Below are 6,471 nucleotides of genomic sequence, written 5' to 3'. Positions count from 1 at the left end.
AGGCAGGCAGGCAGGGGCCTGGGGATCGGATTCCCTTTCCCCGTGTGTCTGTCTGTCTGTGCCTGTGAGGGGTCGGGCACCGTCCAAGCCCGGGGGATTTTATGAAAAATCCTGGCGTCTGCAGAGCGTGGGTGCTGAGTGCTCAGTCCTCTGTGCAGGGAGGGTGCTGGGCGCTGAGTCGTCTGTGGCCTCTCCCCAAAGCCTGCCTGAGTCCAAACACGGCGGATTTTTTTAAAAAATCCTGGCGTCTGCAGAGCGTGCCTGGCTGCTGAGTGCAGAGTCCTCTGTGCAGGGAGGGTGCTGGGCGCTGAGTCCTCCGTCCCAGTCCCCAAAGCCTGCCTGAGTGCTGGGCGCTGAGTCCTCCGTCCCAGTCCCCAAACCGCCCCGGATTGCTGGGCGCTGAGTTCTCCGTCCCAGTCCCCAAACCGCCCCGGAGTGCTGGGCGCTGAGTCCTCCGTCCCAGTCCCCAAAGCCTGCCTGAGTGCTGGGCGCTGAGTCCTCCGTCCCAGTCCCCAAAGCCTGCCTGAGTGCTGGGCGCTGAGTCCTCCGTCCCAGTCCCAAAAGCCTGCCTGAGTGCTGGGCGCTGAGTCCTCAGTCCCAGTCCCCAAACCGCCCCTGAGTGCTGGGCGCTGAGTCCTCCGTCCCCGTCCCCAGGTGCCCTGTGCGGGCTCCTCCGTCGCCCTCCCCTCCGCCCAGCCCCGCCGCGGACTGGAGTTCGAGGCCCCAAACCCCGCCGAGGCCGCTGAACGGGACAACTGGTCGACCTCGCTGCTTCTGGGTTAGGGGAGACATGAGCGGAGCCAGTCAGCGCCCAGGGCCAACTGCTCGACCGGCCTGGCTGCTGAGTGCTGAGTGCTGAGTCCTCTGTGGAGGGAGGGTGCTGGGCGCTGAGTCCTCTGTCCCCTTCACCACGTTTAAAATGATATTCCCCATTTCTTAAATGATTTTTCCTGTTTTTAAAGGATTTTTCCCCAGCTTTCATTATTTTCCCGATGTTTAAAATTATTTTCGCCATTTAAAAAATGATGGGCGCCTTTTTAAAATCCTTTCCCTCTATCCTAAATGATCTTCCCTCCTTGTGAATGATTTTCACCATGTCTTCAATGATTTTCCCCATTTTTAAAATTATGTTCGCCATTTTTAAATGATTCTCCGCATTTCTGAAATGATTTTCGCCATTTTAAAAATAATGGGACCCATGTTAAAATGATTCTCCCTCTTTCTAATGATTTTCTCTATTTTCTAAATTCTCCTCCCGATTTCTTAAATGATTTTCCCTATTTTTAAAATGATGTGCACCTTTTAAAAATGATTCTCCCTATCTCTTAAATCATTTTTGCCATTTTAAAAACGATTGGCCACATTTTAAAAGGATTCTACCGATTTTTAATGATTTTCTCTATGTTTAAAATTCTTTTCCCTATTTCTAAAATTATTTTCCCTATTTTAAAAATGATTTGCAGCTTTTAAATATTTTTCTCCCTATTTCTTAAATCATGTTCGCCATTTTAAAAATGAGTAGCCACATTTTAAAATGATTCTACCGATGTTTAATGATTTTCTCTGTGTTTAAAATTCTTTTGCCTATTTCTTAAATGATTTTCCCTCTTTTTAAAATTATTTCCCCATGTCTGAAATGATTTTCGCCATTTTAAAAATGATTCTACCTATGTTTAATTATTTTCTCTATGTTTAAAATTCTTTTCCCCATCTCTTAAATGATTTTCCCTATTTTTAAAATGATTTGCACCTTTTAAAAATTATGTTCCCCATGTCTGAACTGATTTTCGCCATTTTAAAAATGATTTGAGCCATTTTAAAAGGATTCTCCCTCTTTTTAAATGATTTTAGCTATTTTTTAAATTCTTTTTCCTAGTTCTTAAGCGATCTCCCCTCATTTTTCATGATTTTCCCGATTTCAATCACCCTAAGGCCTGAGGGAGGCCTTAGGTCAGGGCAGGCAGGCAGGCAGGCAGGCAGGCAGGCAGGCAGGGCAGGGGCCTGGGGATCGGATTCCCTTTCCCCGTGTGTCTGTCTGTCTGTGCTCGTCAGTCACCGTCCAAGCCCGGGGGATTTTATGAAAAATCCTGGCGTCTGCAGAGCGTGGGTGCTGAGTGCTGAGTCCTCTGCACAGGGAGGGTGCTGGGCGCTGAGTTCTCCGTGCCTGTACACAAACCGTCCCTGAGTGCTGGGTGCTGAGTTCTCCGTGCCTGTCCCCAAACCGCCCCTGAGTGCTGGCTGGGAGCTGAGTCCCCCGTGCCTGTCCCCAAACCGCCCCCGAGTGCTGGGCGCTGAGTCCCCCGTGCCTGTCCCCAAACCGCCCCCGAGTGCTGGGCGCTGAGTCCTCCGTGCCTGTACCCAAACCGCCCCTGAGTGCTGACTGGGCGCTGAGTCCCCCGTCCCCGTCCCCAAACCGCCCCCGAGTGCTGGGCGCCGAGTCCTGCGTGCCTGTACCAAAACCGCCCCTGAGTGCTGGCTGGGAGCTGAGTCCTCCGTCCCAGTCCCCAAACCGCCCCCGGGTGCTGGGCGCTGAGTCCTCCGTCCCCGTCCCCGTCCCCGTCCCCAGGTGCCCTGTGCTGGCTCCCCCGTCGCCCTCCCCTCCGCCCAGCCCCGCCGCGGACCGGGGTTCGAGGTCCCGATTCGCGCCGAGGCCGCTGAACGGGACAACTGGTCGACCTGCGTGGTTGCTGAGTGCTGAGTGCTGAGTCCTCTGTGGAGGGAGGGTGCTGGGAGCTGAGTCCTCCGTGCCTGTACCAAAACCGCCCCTGAGTGCTGGGCGCTGAGTCCTCCGTCCCCGTCCCTGCACCGTCCCCAGGTGCCCTGTGCGGGCTCCCCCGTCGCCCTCCCCTCCGCCCAGCCCCGCCGCGGTCCGGGGTTCGAGGTCCCAATCCGCGCCGAGGCCGCTGAACGGGACAACTGGTCGACCTCCCTGCTTCTGGGCTATGGGAGAAATGAACGGAGCCAGTCAGCGCCCAGGGCCAACTGCTCGACCGGCCTGGTTGCTGAGTGCTGAGTGCTGAGTCCTCCGCGGAGGGAGGGTGCTGGGAGCTGAGTCCTCCGTGCCTGCACCAAAACCGCCCCTGAGTACTGGGCGCTGAGGCCTCTGTGGCCTCTCCCCCAAGCCAGCCTGAGTGCTGGGCGCTGAGTCCTCCTAGGTTTAAAGGAACTTCCCCAGTGTTTCATTATCTGGCCTATTTTGAAAATTATTTTCCCTAGGACTTCCATGATTTTTCCTAGCTCTCAATGGTACTCACTATTTTTTTAATGATTTTACCTATTTCTTAAATGATATTCCCGGATTTATAATGATTTTCCCCATGTTTTAAATGATATCCCCTATGTTTAATTCTTTTCCCTATGTTTCAAATTATGTTCCCTAGGTTCCCAATCATCCTCCCTGATTTTTAATGATTTTCCCCATTCTTTAAATGATATCCCCTATTTTTAATTATCTTCCCTATTTTTAAAAATATTTTCCCTAGGTTCCCAATCATCTTTCCTGATGTTTAATAATTTTCCCCAGGTCCTAAATGATAGTCCCTATCTTTTAAATTTTTTCCCTATTTTTTAAAATAGTTTCCCTAGGTTCCCAATCATCTTCCCTGATGTTTAACGATTTTCCCCATGTCCTAAAGGATATCCCCTATCTTTTAATTCTGTTCCCTATTTTTAAAAATATTTTCCCTAGGTTCCCAATCACCTTCCCTGATGTTTAATGGTTTTCCCCATTTCTGAAGTGATTTTGGCCATTCTAAAAATGATTGGACCCTTGTTAAAAGGATTCTCCCTAGGTTTCATTATTTTCCCTATTTTTAAAACTAGTTTCCCTAGGTTCCCAATCACCTTCCCTGATTTTTAATGATTCTCCCCATGTCTTAAATGATAGTCCCTATTTTTTAATTATTTTCCCAATTCCGTCAGTGACTTACCCTATGTTTCAAATCATCTTCCCTGATGTTTAATGACTTTCCCCATGTCTGAAATGATGTTCGCCATGCTAAAAACGATTTGATCCATTTTAAAATGATTCTTCCTCTTTTTAAATTCCTTTCCCTATTTCTTAAGTGATCTTCCCTCATTTTTAATGACTTTCACCATCTCTTAAATTGTTTTCTCTATGTTTAAAATTATTTTTGCCATTTTAAAATGATTCTCCCCATGTCTGAAATGATTTTCGCCATGTTAAAAATGATTTGAGCCTTTTTAAAAATGATTCTCCCTCTTCTTTCATGATTTTGGGTCTTTTTTAAATGCTTTTCCCTAGTTCTTAAGTGATCTTCCCTCCTTTTTTTAATGATTTTTACCCATTTCCATCACCCTCAGGCCTGACATAGGACTCCAGGCCTTCCTGGTTTCCTTCAGAGACTTTATTCAATCAAAGGGAGCTTTCCATGAAGTAAACATTTAATGTTCTGTGAGGAACAAGACCGAGTCTCAGGGGCTGCCTGTTCATTTCTGGTCAGGCTGACGTCCAGGGAGGCCGGCAGGCAGCCTGTGTGTGGAAGCTGCTGCCCGGGGGTCTGCAGAGCCAGTGTGTGCTGTTCCCCAGGCAGGCAGGCAGGTGCTGGGTGCTGAGTCCTCTCTGCTGAGTGCTGGGTGCTGGGTGCTGTGGGCCAAGTCCTCCATTCAGATGGCTGGGTGCTGGGTGCTGAGTCCTCCGTGCAGAATAACGACTGCTGGCTGCAGAGGAGTGAGTGTCTGTGGATGGAAAAGAAATCAGTGGCTCTGTCCAGGTCCCTGTCAGGTTTTAAAACAGCCAGCCAGAGGAGAATGTGCCCATGACCTGACTCAGTGCTGGGTGCTGGGTGCTGGGTGCTGAGTCCTCCGTCCAGACGGCTGGGTGCTGTGGCTGGAACTTTGAAGAGGTCTCTGAAATCGTGAGAAAGCAGCTTTTATGAGGGACATGGATCTGAGTTCTGGGTCAGGAGACAGACTCCCCAGCTCTGCAGTGACAGCAGCCCCGCCCGTCTGCTCTCTCTCTCACACACACACACACACAGACACACCCCCTGCCGGGTCCCTGGCTGCTCTTCTCCCCCCCACCCGCCCAGGTCTCTTTTGCCAAATCGTCAGCCCGCTTTAGCCTATAAGTCCCGGAAATTCGAAGGTGGCTGTCAGCAGCTCGAGCCGTGGCTCAGAGCGGTAGGAGCGCCTAACGCTGAGTGCCTGGTGCCAAGGTCGCAGGTTGGAATCCCGCTTGCGCCTGTTGCCAGGCATATAGACGTGATCCATCTATATGTGGAAACGATAGTGACGTTGGCATATCCGATATTAATAATCGGAAAAAAAAAAAAAAAAAAAAAAAAAAAAAAAAAAGTTTTGACAGGGGTTCCCCATACTTTTAAAAATTTTTGCGACAGGACCCTTATGGCTGGGTCCTGTTGCGTGCGGGTGAGCGTGGAGACACGGCAAGAGCAAGGCAATCGTTTTATTTCAAGAGACAGACAGTGAGAAATCTCGGGAACGACGAGTCTCTGGCACTCACTCACACGGGCTGTTTGTGCAGTCAGTCTCTCCGGGTCCCGGCGGGCGCTGTCCAACACGGATCTCTCGGGGCTGCCGCGTCTGTAAGACGAGAGCGGGGCTCGGTGAGCGGCGGGGAAGCCGGGGCGCGCGGCTGTCGGCTCCCACGGGGGCGGGGGAGTGAGCGATCCTCTGCCTGCAGCCCACAGACGCACGGGATCCCAGTATTTTCCCCGTTTTTCCCCATTTTTCCCCGGTTTTCCCCGGCTCCCGTCTGCATCTCCCGCTCCCTCCCCGGCTCGCTCCCCGGACCCGCGCGTGCGCGCTCCCGCCGCACCTACCTCTCTGTCCTTCCCTTCCGTCCTCACGATCGCTTCCCACGAGCCCCACCGCGGCCAATTTCGCCAATTTCACCAGGTTCGCCCCGACTTCTCCCACACGGACTTCAAGCATGGCGGCCGGCTCCCGCCAGGCCCGAGCGCGGGAAACGGGCGGCCGCCGCGGAGGCTCATGGGAGACGTAGTCCGCCGCGCTGCCGGCTCAGAGTCCGCAGCCGGCGTCCGGACCCGCCCTAGAAGCGGCCGGGAGCCCTAGCTCGGCCTGAGCCCTAGCCCCGCCCGCGCGAACCCTAACTGCCGGGAACCCTAGCTCGGCCCGAGCCCTAGCCCCGCGCGAACCCTAACTGCCGGGAACCCTAGCTCGGCGGGAGCCCTAGCCCCGCGCGAACCCTAACTGCCGGGAACCCTAGCTCGGCCCGAGCCCTAGCCCCGCGCGAACCCTAGGTCCCGGGAACCCTAGCTCGGCCTGAGCCCTAGCTGCGCCCCAACCCTAGCCCACAGCGAACCCTAGCCCCGCCTGAGCCCTAGCTGCGCCCCAACCCTAGCCCCGCGCGAACCCTAGCTCGGCCTGAGCCCTAGCTGCGCCCCAACCCTAGCCCCGCGTGAGCCCTAGCAGCGCGCCAACCCTAGCTCACAGCGAACCCTAGCTCCGCGCGAACCCTAGCTCGGC

General features: G+C 53.2%; 1 long non-coding RNA gene across 1 annotated transcript; it reads right to left on the bottom strand.

Moving 5' to 3' along the window:
- Positions 1 to 4,349: 4,349 nt before the first annotated feature.
- On the bottom strand, positions 4,350 to 5,751 carry LOC148117568 (uncharacterized). The gene is made up of 2 exons (XR_015736999.1): positions 5,490 to 5,751; positions 4,350 to 4,869 (listed from the first exon to the last, which is right to left on the bottom strand). It is a non-coding gene; the product is annotated as an uncharacterized LOC148117568 (long non-coding RNA).
- Positions 5,752 to 6,471: the final 720 nt, after the last annotated feature.

This window comes from Myodes glareolus, chromosome X (genome assembly GCF_982192425.1).
Source record: "Myodes glareolus chromosome X, mMyoGla1.1, whole genome shotgun sequence".
Classification (NCBI taxonomy): domain Eukaryota; kingdom Metazoa; phylum Chordata; class Mammalia; order Rodentia; family Cricetidae; genus Myodes; species Myodes glareolus.
The sequence above is the reverse complement of the archived record's forward strand: the minus strand, read 5'-3'. Positions and strand labels throughout refer to the sequence as shown.